This window comes from Diorhabda sublineata, chromosome 6 (assembly GCF_026230105.1).
Source record: "Diorhabda sublineata isolate icDioSubl1.1 chromosome 6, icDioSubl1.1, whole genome shotgun sequence".
NCBI classification, from domain to species: Eukaryota; Metazoa; Arthropoda; class Insecta; order Coleoptera; family Chrysomelidae; genus Diorhabda; species Diorhabda sublineata.
In genome coordinates, this window is record NC_079479.1 from 33,981,236 (window position 1) to 33,992,944 (window position 11,709).

An 11,709-nucleotide genomic window follows, 5' to 3' on the forward strand; every position below is an offset into this window, starting at 1 on the left:
ATTTCAATCGAGCGAATTGATTCGATTCGCCATACCCGTACATGCATAAATGATTAGAATTTGTAATACAACAATCATTAATCATGTATCCAGTTAACCTGCCTCTTTTCTCTCGGGAAATGCTTCGTTGCTTTCGACGACGTTATTCCTTATTTTTTTCATATATCACAAACTAGTATAATCTGACACGTTGACGTTACACGGTGAAGGAATTTTCTAGAAATAAAAATGACTCAAACCATTTTCCAATTCAATTCAAACACTTTTTTCCAGTGACTTGTCGAAATCTTTACTTTCGCTCAAAGCTTAGGAATTCCTCAACAGTAATTCGGATCAAGAAGCAACAAAGTCCATTCCATTCGATTTGGAAAAGCCTCAGGAAACTTTGTGTACGAAAATTATGAAGAAAAAAGGAAAATTCCATACTGAAAAGTGCATCGTGGATGGTTGAAAAGTAAAAAATTCATAAATCGAAAAACATTGCCGGAAATGAATTCACTTTCTCAATACTTGGAGGTTTTCGAGGTCATTGCATGCGAAAAACATGACAGAAAAGCTCTACGAGGTACCTGGTGCCCATCATAGCCAATTAATATATAATCCTACTAGAGCTCCGTGGAAACTCATTATGAAATTGGTTTTCCAAGTCTTTGAACACGAATCTAACGACAAAAATAGTGTACAGGGTTCTCATTATAAAATATTGTGGATAAAACTAGTGAATTTCCAATTTTCAAGTTTTCAGTTAACAAAACCAGTTAAAAAATAATTCAAGACAGTTTTTTTGCTACATTATTATTCTGTGTTTTCATTTTCTTCGCCTCTCATTATATTTTCTCCCTTTACAATGGTACTCTTCGAGATATTTTACCAATACTGCCATTTAAAGCGCTAAATTTGAAAGGATTTATTCGAATTATTCTGATATATTTGATAAAGATTATTGAAAAATACACAGGTTATCGCTTTCATGATATTCGTAGTAGACGACGTATAAACCAGCAAACCCGGGCAACAGGTACATCCGGGGTCATCGCCGTCGTGGTATTCGCACTAAGCAACCTAGAAAACTCCCAGGACATATATAATCGTCCAACTTCATAACGAAATTCCACGGAACTACATAGATGTCGTCCACTCTGGCCACCAGGTACCTCGTAAAAGTTTTCTGTCATGATATTCGTGTTCTACAACACTTAAAAAGCCACCGAATAGTAAAATCGAACCGCTAATAATTTCCAAGAGTTAGTTCTAGTTGTTTTTTCATTTTCTACATTTCCGATCTACATATCAACGTACGTAATCATTGTATCATGGACCAAATTCGTTACTATATATTACGATTTGTGGTTACAACAAAAACATAAATGTCCAGTATACATTTAAGAGAAAAATGCACCTATTACACAAGGTGGTATGAATAATCATCATTGAGGGAACAAGACCCTCCTAGTCCAGTAAGGAGGGAAATCTTCGGAAACAAACGTTTACACTTAAGAACATAAAGCAGCTCTTTCCATTGAACAAACTCAAAAGTGTGTATTAATATAAAGGTTTTAACATTGTCATAGTCAATACTGGAAAAGATTTATTATTTATGGGACTAGGTCAAGAGAAAATTGTATAAATACCAGCCTAGAACCTCAAAAGCTTTGAAGCTTGTAGTTCGCCTCTAAGTTGGTGGCATTCCACAGCAAATACAAAATTTCGGAATCAATATATATCTACTTGTAGATTAAAATTAAATAAACTAAATTAAACTAAACTAAAATGATGACTGGTCAATATTAATTAGAAAAATGATTTAATTCCATTTTCAACGTATTCATAGTGAAGTAACAAACTTGCTCGACGGAAAACATGGAAAGGGAGGACAGAAGACGGTAAATACGAGGATGGACTCCCGCGCGTTTTCAGCTCCTGTTTCCGAAGAGATATGGCGAACAATTCGCGCCTCTGTGTTGTCCGCTTTGGGATTTCCATCAGAACTGGACTTGTTTCTCATAATTAACGGTATCCCTTGACGGAAAGACGCAAAGTTGTGACTTCGGATTAACTCCGCTTACAGGGTTATTTCGATTTTGTTTAAAACAGTATATTAAAAGTTGAAAATTGACAGAGAGTAGATGAAAAAACTATAAACATTATTTTTTAGTAATGAATTTCCAATATTTTTCCGAAAAATATGTTTTGAATTGAATAAGATTAAAGCCTCAAAAATCCTGATGGTGCGCAAAAACTTCGCAGGGAGGAATAGGGGGTTTTCACCCAAAGATCCTACTGTGAGAATAATCATCACATATGGGACAGTGATTTGGGGTACAAGAACTAGTCTTGATACCACTAGGAACAATCTATCAAAGGTACAAAGGCTGGCTTGCTTAAATGCAGCCACGGCCATGAAATCATGCCAAACAGCTGCACTAGAAGTGATTCTAAAAAGCGTGGCAGATAAAACATCACTTAGAATGTTCAGAGAAGGAATCACCAAAGAAAATCCGTCCTTAAATAATGACCAAACCAAAGCCTGGATAACACACCAGTTCTAAGCTCCAATATTATAAAATCCAAACTTGTTTTGGGAAGACCAAGTTACAAGTAAGGCAGACTAAGATTACATTAAACAAAATCTGATCACTTATAGAACCACCCTGTAAATTCAACGAGTATAAGCATCTAACTAAAATGTATCGCTTCATTAAGTTCGAATTTGAATTCATTTTGGAGGGTGCGGATAGGCTCGTATTCGCTGACTTTTTCCTTTATTGAAAGGTAGCTTTTCTGTTATGGATGGTCTCGTGAGGTAATATAAATCAAACTTCTTGACGTTTCAGAATATAACCCAATTTCCTCTTTCCACCAACTGGATCAGAAAAAATATTACAGCCTAAAATTATGGCGAAATTTAGGGAGCATTTACATTGTGTTGGTTTTTTTGTTGGATTTCAAACAATAATCATGCACATTCATACGTTCGATTGAATTTTTTCTGTGTCAAAACAGAGTCACTACTTTTTATAAAATAAATTTGATTTTTTATTTGAATATTTTGATTATTTTGTTCGTTGTAACTTAAGAATTGGAGGGTTTAATGAACTGGAAACGCCGAATATTTGAAAAATAATGTCCTCTAAACATCAAAATAAATCACAAACATATCAGTTAAAATATTTCCGACGTCCAAAATACAATACACCGAAAAACAAAAGTTCTAGCAAATATTTTTGTTCACAAAGGACAAACATCATAATATTTGATAAACGAATTGATAATCATCAAAACGATGTCGATCGGACGTATTGCTAACTATGAAATGCAACATCACTTGCCAAAACAATGCTGCCAGCTCCTAGATGATTTAGAATAGATTCAGAATAAAGCTAGGAGACTTTCGATCATTTTAGCAGTAGAAACAGTCATTTAGAAGATTTAGCTAAATTACAAACAACGATTTATTAAACTTAAGCAAAGACTTAGTGAATCAAATGGAACAAGATCGAATCTGAGCTCATAAAATTTATTTACAACCAAAAACATGTGCCAGTAAGATTGAATAATGTTTACGTAGACTGATAAATAGCTGTGAATCACATTGGATACTTAGTAACATTAAAAATCCCATGTCTAGAATGTGTTGAATGATAGAGAGAAAGTCCACTCTGCATATTTGCAATATAGGCAAATTTTTTCATCATACAACTCTAGGACTTTACTAAAAAAGGTAACTCAAGAGCCAAGGATAATAGTAAAAACTATACTATAAATAATGACTACTATTTTTTGACGACACTAACCAGACAAGAAGACTCAAAATGATTACTTCAATAGCTCAAACGTAATACTTCAACAATTGAAGAAATTTATTTATTGAGGTGGTGTCAATGTCAAAAAATATTTTGATTAAGATAACAATCAAGCCAGAACGTTAAAACAATTTATTTAAATAGTTCAAAAATAAAAAGAAGTACATCGAATATAATCTTTCTCTTCTCGTAATATCTAGAACTCTAAAAACGTTTTTGATCTGATTCATTTATCAAAAAATGGTCAGTATTTAAACCTTATCTTCAGTATTTTGTGGTAATTGACGATTTTTTAATGAAATTTCAATTATGCATGTACTAAATTTTGATTTATAGGTAAATAACTTCTTTCAAAATGGAATATCAGATGACAGCCAGGAATGTTTTGCGTAACGATTTTTTTTGGCATCAAAAACCACTGTTATTATTATACAGTTGTTAATTAGACAAAGTCTGATTATTTTTGAAAAAATATTGAAATAAATCTCCTCCGAATGAAATCAATTCATTCATATGTAATTCGATCCAATTTAAATGATAGGATAGTTATTATTTAAATTAATAGTCTCAATAATTAATCAATAATTAATAAAAACTGATCATCCACGTTGATTGTTGTTATATTAATCGTAGTTTTTATAAGTCTGGAGCAGATGTCGCTTCATTTTTTTACAGAGTACTGTAAAATTTTGTCCTTTGCACTACCTCATAGATGGCGCCACATATATCACTAATTTTCTTAGACTACATACCATACATGTCTTATTTTGTCTATACCACTTAACGTCGCTTCTTTCAAATCATTCTTCATTTTGTTTTCGTTGCGTAAATTACTTCGAATATTTTTTTTATATAACTTACAGTTATATAAAAATCACTCAGCCACCTCAACACGTGGCCGGATCTGCTAGTTATTAATATTTTATTGACCGGTTCTATTTTATTTTAGTGAGCGCTATATTACAAAATATTTCATTTAAATGTAGTTTCTACTAATGTACGAGGATTATCTTCAAAATTTTGTCAACATTCACAGAAAATTACTGGCAGAATATTGTTGTATAAATTCTGGAATGTAATTTGGAAAATCGTACGTTAGAATGTATAATAGCGGCAATGAAAGCAAAGTTGGGGGCACGTCTTATCAGTGTCCGCGGAAATTATCCTAAGTATAGCCATAATACTGAAAGTAGCGCACACAGGCCCAGTGCGTCGATAAAACTTTTTCCAAGAAACAAAACTGTCATCAGCACGCCTTGTCTGACAATGTGTTGCAATGTAGCGCAGTTACTAGCAGAGTTCCGCCCCCATTTGTATTATAATATTTATTATTTGTGTGTCCCTCACGGATATGTTCCCGTCCCATCGGTATCATAACCACCTTCCCGTCTCAACTCTCATAGAAATATTATTTTATTCTGAAGTCTGAAAACAGCGTCCCTTGTCACCTCTTTTTCAAAGACACAAAATGGTTCTTTTTCGCATCTTTTATGACAACAGAAGTGTTTAGAATTACGTCGCCGGGGAGGTCATATCATTTAATTTTCATGGCTTCTTACATCGAAGAGCCGAGCTGAATTAAAACGTAATGTATCATAACTATGTTACGGCTGAATCTACGCTTTTTTTTTTCGGCGCAACAAACTGAATAATTGAATTTTATGGTGGTAGCTTTATTGTTACTTTCTTAGGTAAATTGATACGCTTCAGTTGAGATCAAACGAGCAAAACTTTGCTAAAGTCTAACACACTAAAAAGGAAATGAGTAAGGAAATGTGTAATATCCCGTTTAATGAATGAACAAGAGTTTGAATACCTGATAATAACATTGATAGGTAAAGGTGACGAAATTGAAGAATTCATTCATTCATTCATGTCCATGACATCACAAGAGGAGTGAAGTTAAAAATAGTTATACAACCTGCGGTGTCATATGGTAGTAAAAGCTGGGTCATGAATAAGAAAGTTAAAAACATACTAAAACATTATTAAAAAAATTTTTTGGAGGGATAGTTAGTGGAGCAAGATAAATGGAGAAGAAGACATATGTAATAAAGATCGAAGCCGGTACAAGTAGTTGATAAAAATACGTCGACAAGAGATCGCAAACAATTAGGATTCGAATCTAAACAAATTAGTTTTTAATACTTGATAATGACATTTCTACAGACGAACTCGCTATTTTCGAGATAGAAACATATTTAATTCATAAATGTTAAGCCGATTGCGCAAAAAGTAACCGAAATATAAAGATATTTATCCAGATTCAGATCAGATAGCGAACCAGCTCTTCAAGCACTTGATATTGAGACGAATTTACTCAGGGAATGCACACATTCGGAGTAAACAAAGAAGTTACTCTAATATGAGTATCCAGCTACACCAGAGATCACCAGGTGAAGAAAATTGAAACAACTTCTTTTATAAGATCACAACCTCAGGTTTCCATCAAGTTATTGTCGTGAAAAAGTACTGCTCCCAAGAAACCCTTTCATTAAGCAAGGAGAAGCCAAGAAGATTTAGTGGTACGATTGCTAGACGGCGAATTGTCATATGGAGGGGAACGAGGGAGCTCCAGATAGTTCTTGCCGTTTCTGTAAGAGACCAAAACAACTGTAACTGCAAGGTTGCCGACAAACAAAAACGACAAGCTTCTGAAATCCAGAAGAAGAAGAAGTAAGCAACACAGCCCACATTCTTTGGAAAATCGTTGCTTCCTGACTGGTTAATAATAGATCTAAGTGTTAGTCATTGACGGCCTAGCTAAGTCATTGTGGCAAACACTTTTACTAAGACAAACAACATATTACAAACGACAATGTACTACGAAGAGCAACCTCAAAAGTTAACTCTTGACGACAGACTTGATGAAATTGGTATATTTTAGATCATACTAAAAGGCAAGATCGAGTGATACCGTGTAGTTGGAAGAAAGAACTTTTTTGCTTGACAGAGAACCGTACAGCTGTTGCCAACGTCGGGAAAACTGGACAAGGCACATAAAACAAGTAGTTAATACATAGATGAAATATGATGAATGACCAATTGTAATAATAATTGTAATATTAAGTATAACATACCAATCGCCCTGTTACGTGTTTGGTTAAGTATTTATTTCTTTATCTATAACATATATGGAGCTATAGTTCTTTTTTATGCTCACTCAGTATTCAGTTCCTCTTATTTTAAAATACTATATTTAGTATGCATCAAAGAAAAACATCTATTATTGTAGTTGAAGTACTTTGAGGCGTCGAGTACTTGTACAATTCTTTTTAATTGGAACAGTTTCGTTAACGAGTCTCATCTCGGAGACGCTGCCGCAAGCCGTCTCGACTGCCTAAAAAAAAGTCGAGACGCGTTCGCCATTGTTAAGAAAAAAACTCCTTATAATTCAATAATCACCTTTTTCCAAATATCAATGTTGAAATATTTTTTTCTCACCTCGAAGCAATGTCTATTTTTCATCTAGAGAAATTTTTGATGGATTTCATTTTCAAATCTTCACAAATTAGATTCAACACAAAATCAAATTGATTCATATCGAGCCTGAAGATGCAACGAAATTTTTTTTCATCAGAATCTAAATAGGTTTGATTGGTATTTGAAAAAATTCTTTTTGGCACCCGGATTTATATAATTAATTGATTTTCTATTATATTATCATCATTTCGTTCATCTTTTAACAAAATCAATGGTATTTTGATTAATAACTTTATCAAGAAAATCTCATTTTTAGTTGATACCAGAATTCTTGCTTTTTGAAATTTATAAATCAAAAACAAACGATTAAAAACAAAATAAAACCTAAACCAAACATTTTTCTTGTTGTTAACCATTGTTGGGAAATTATTTTTTACTGCTATGCTAATGAATTGAGTCTCTTCTGGGCTGTGACGTCCTGATGCAGCGAAATTAGTCCAGGCCCCCTCGCCATACCCAAGAGACTAAACTTACGTCGTTGACAATTTCCAAACTTATTTTAACATTCATATAGAGATACACGTCCGTTGTCCTCATTTTAATTTATATGTATATTTATTAGTCTCCGTATATTATTCCGCAGCATCAGACAAAATTACTTAAGGGCGGAGAAGAGATAAATGGTATTAGAGAAAATTAAAATCGGTGTCGTTTTACGTTGGTACTTTGATTCATTCCAAATAAAGCCAAATAAAAAGCACTGTATTCATAGTTGGGCCAAAATTATAGTCATTACTATAATTTTAGATTAGTTCAACTTTAGCAATTTTTAATACTCATAACCACCTCTAAATTTACCTCATAATTGATCACCTTCGATCTTTGAAGACCATGACTTGGTGATCCAACGTGTTTTAGATACAGTGGTTGTTTTCCAGTTTTCCTTCTCTAATGTTTGGAAAGATTTTTTGTAAATACCGGAAAGCATCACTGTTTTTGTTAAACGTCTTCACAAAATTTTTATAAGCCTCAATTTTATGTGTAAAGGGATGTTATTCGGATCTACCAACAGCCCATCTTCTCTTTTGAACAATTCTGAATAAACTAATGAAGAAATTCACTTTTTGAAGAATTTACAATGTGTCTTGTCTATTTCGAAAACATAAAAAAACTATCAGAACTTTGTTTTCACTTTTCACTCGACATTTTAAATCATTCCGAAATAAGATAATTGTCTTTTAAAGCGAACGAATAAACAATAAACGTCATCACGTTAGATAGTTAAAAAAAATAAGATTCTACAATGTTCTGGAACAAAAAGTAAAACAAGAAATAGATAAATAGACTTTTCGCCTTCTATAACAAAAATTTCATCAAAAGCGCATCCGCCATTGATTGAAAACAGATTAAAGGCGCCGTGCGAATTCGCTGAATTTTAATATTCCATTGTAGCTGGACACGGCCGGCCTAAAGACACATTTCTTGAGCTTGTTTGTAACAATAATTATACTTTTAATCTTGTAATAACGATTCTTATAATTTTTGATGTAATATAAGAAATATCGAATTATACAAAATGAAACGAAAAAAGTTTGGCTTGAAATGTAACTTCGGTGAAATAAAAAACAATATCCGACAAACAAAAGAAAACTTGTCTACTTATTAATTCACATTATTCGGCTACAGATACGTCGACATTTTTACTTGCAAATGAAAATATGAATAATGAATGTAATATTTCCAACGTCGAATTTTGTAATTGAGGCCCGCAAGGACATCATCGCCGTAGTCTTATTGTTCAACTTCCAAAGTCAACATTGACACCCCTAGCAAGAATTCCAGTTTTTTTTCTGCTTATACCTCAGTGCCATTTTAGTGAAACTTAATTTGAGCTTATTAGACGCTGGCAAAAGTAAACTTTTTAACTTCAGGTCTCTCGGGACGCTCTATAGACAGTCAAATTGGAATTGTCTATGGGCCTGATGGTTTTATTAAATCAAGTGACGTTGTGAGTTTTTCATTTAGTTGCTCTCTTACGTTTCGGTAAAAAAGGAACTTTTGTACGTAAACAACACAAAGATTCATCTCGAATTTTATAATCAAAATATGATATACACGATCTAGTATTTGAAAAAAAAAGTAGTCACAAAAATTATCGCATCAATTATCGAATATTTTCAATACTTAATTTTAGTTTTTTGGGACAATCTGTATATGTATTTCTGGTTTCTTATCACGGGTAAAAAAATAACAACAATTTCTTACAAATTTTTTTGGAAGCAAAAATGCTCGAGTGGATAAATCATTTCTGTCTTGGAGAACGCATTGAGATCGAGAACTTTCTAAGCAAATTGTGTTATTGTATAGTAAAAATTTAAATTTATTTTGTTAATAATGGATGTGCCTCAACGTTTAACAAGTCATGTGACGAATGAAGAAGCCGTTAGAATCATCGCGCTCATACAAGTTAGCCGCAGTCAAAGGTACGTCGCTGGGGTAATTGGAGTTCAACAAAGCACCATATCCAAAGTTGTTATTCGCTACCAAGAAACAGGGCAGCTAGCCAGGAGATCCAGACAAGGCCACGGAAGGGTAACTTCGGTAGCAGATGATCGTTATTTGAGGTTAACGGCGTTAAGAATTAGACATACCACCGCTCGTTGGCTGCTCGCAGGTATACGAGCCAGAGTGCCAGCTAGAAGTCCACGTCTTACCAGAGAATATCGAGTAGCAAGATTGGAATTTGCTCGAGAACACGCAAATTCAAATATTTAAGATTGGTCCAATATTTTATTCACGGATGAATCGAGATTTTGTCTGTATTCATCAGATAGGCGTGTGGGTGACGTGGTGATCGGCACGATCATGTTAATTTTTGTCAAACTGAAAGCTTTGATGATGGCCCTATCATGGTTTAGGGAGGAATTTCTTTCTAAATGCTGACAGGTATATAACCAATATCCTAGAATGTATGTATATATCTCATATCGGTGACAACTATGTGCTAATGCACGATAATGCTTGACCACACGCTGCTAGAGTGGTTCGGCAGTACTTAGAAGAGGTCAAGATACCCACACTGAATTGGCCTGCATATAGCCCGGACCTTAACCCAATAGAGTATGTCTGGGACTATCTAGGATGACAAATTCAGCAACACCCGGCACCAATAAGAACACTAGATGATCTTCAAAATGTTCTGGGAAAACATGCAGGAAGGATACGTCCAGAACCTGTTTAGAAGCCTTCCAAGACGAATTGAAGCTGTAATTAGATCGAGGGGCGGCAACACACAATATTAGAAATTCATTGGCTGGTTTTAGTTTAAGCACCGTTAATTTTTTTGTATAGACGTTTTGTACAATTTTTTTGATATTTTCTATGTTTTGGTAAATCAAACTTTTTGTCCTCTGTAGATTAAACTGATATAAAATAAATGTTGCAAAAGGCGTATCTATTGGTGTTTTAATTCTTAATAATAATAAAATTCGAAAAACAGGCAAGACGTTTAAACTATTTAAAAAATAATGAGTGATATATTATTATGTAAGTTAAGTCGTGAATTATGATGAAATAATGCTTTACATAATTATAATTGTTGGGTTTTTATTCAACCCTACGAGGATGGTTCGAATATTAACCGGTATTTGATATAAAAAAAAATTATTATTAAGTTACAGAGGTGATATTTTTTACAGTTTTTCTAGAAAGTCTTCGTCAGATTCTACCCTACTTTTGCCACCTGACTTTTTCGTCAAAATTTCCTCCAAACCAATTCGTTCTACTTTGTTTTTACAGCTCGTTATTTAGTGAGAAAATCAACCGCAATTACTTATCTCATGTCTCAAAACACCTTCTCCGCTCACAGTGTAACGTCTAAATATAGTAGTGTACCCAATTCTAGTTTGTGATCATTATTTGGAGCAATGAGTCTTTACCTTCCACTTCATATCGTTGCAGGACGCGTCCAAACTCCACATGCGAAGCAAATTATTCATTAATCGAACCTTTAATAAGTAATTTGCTCAATACTATGCACGCTTATGTCCAATCCTTCAGCCAAATCGCGTACAGTTCTGCGTCTGTCTTCTTTCTACAGCGCTGACGTTTTCATCGGCGACATTCGTTCTAGGGCGCCGCTTAAGTTTGTTACCACTTTTCAGCCTCTTAGGAAAGCGAACACCAGGTAATTTTCGATTATAATTGACCAAAAAACGGTGCGTTGCTCAACACTGGTAGATCCATCTTGCTCATGGCTATGAGTATACTAAAAAGCGAGAATACGCACTTCCGGAAGTTTCCCATGCTTCTAGTCTAACATCTACTGATTTTTTCCGGTTTATACTCCAACCACCCTATTGAGAATCTTCAGCCATTTTCCAGTCAACCTCTAGAATTCACATGAACTCCACCTATTGTGATTTGAAGCAGTTTCCTTGAAAGAAAACCTAATCAATAAAAATTACAAAACAGTTGCGCTTAA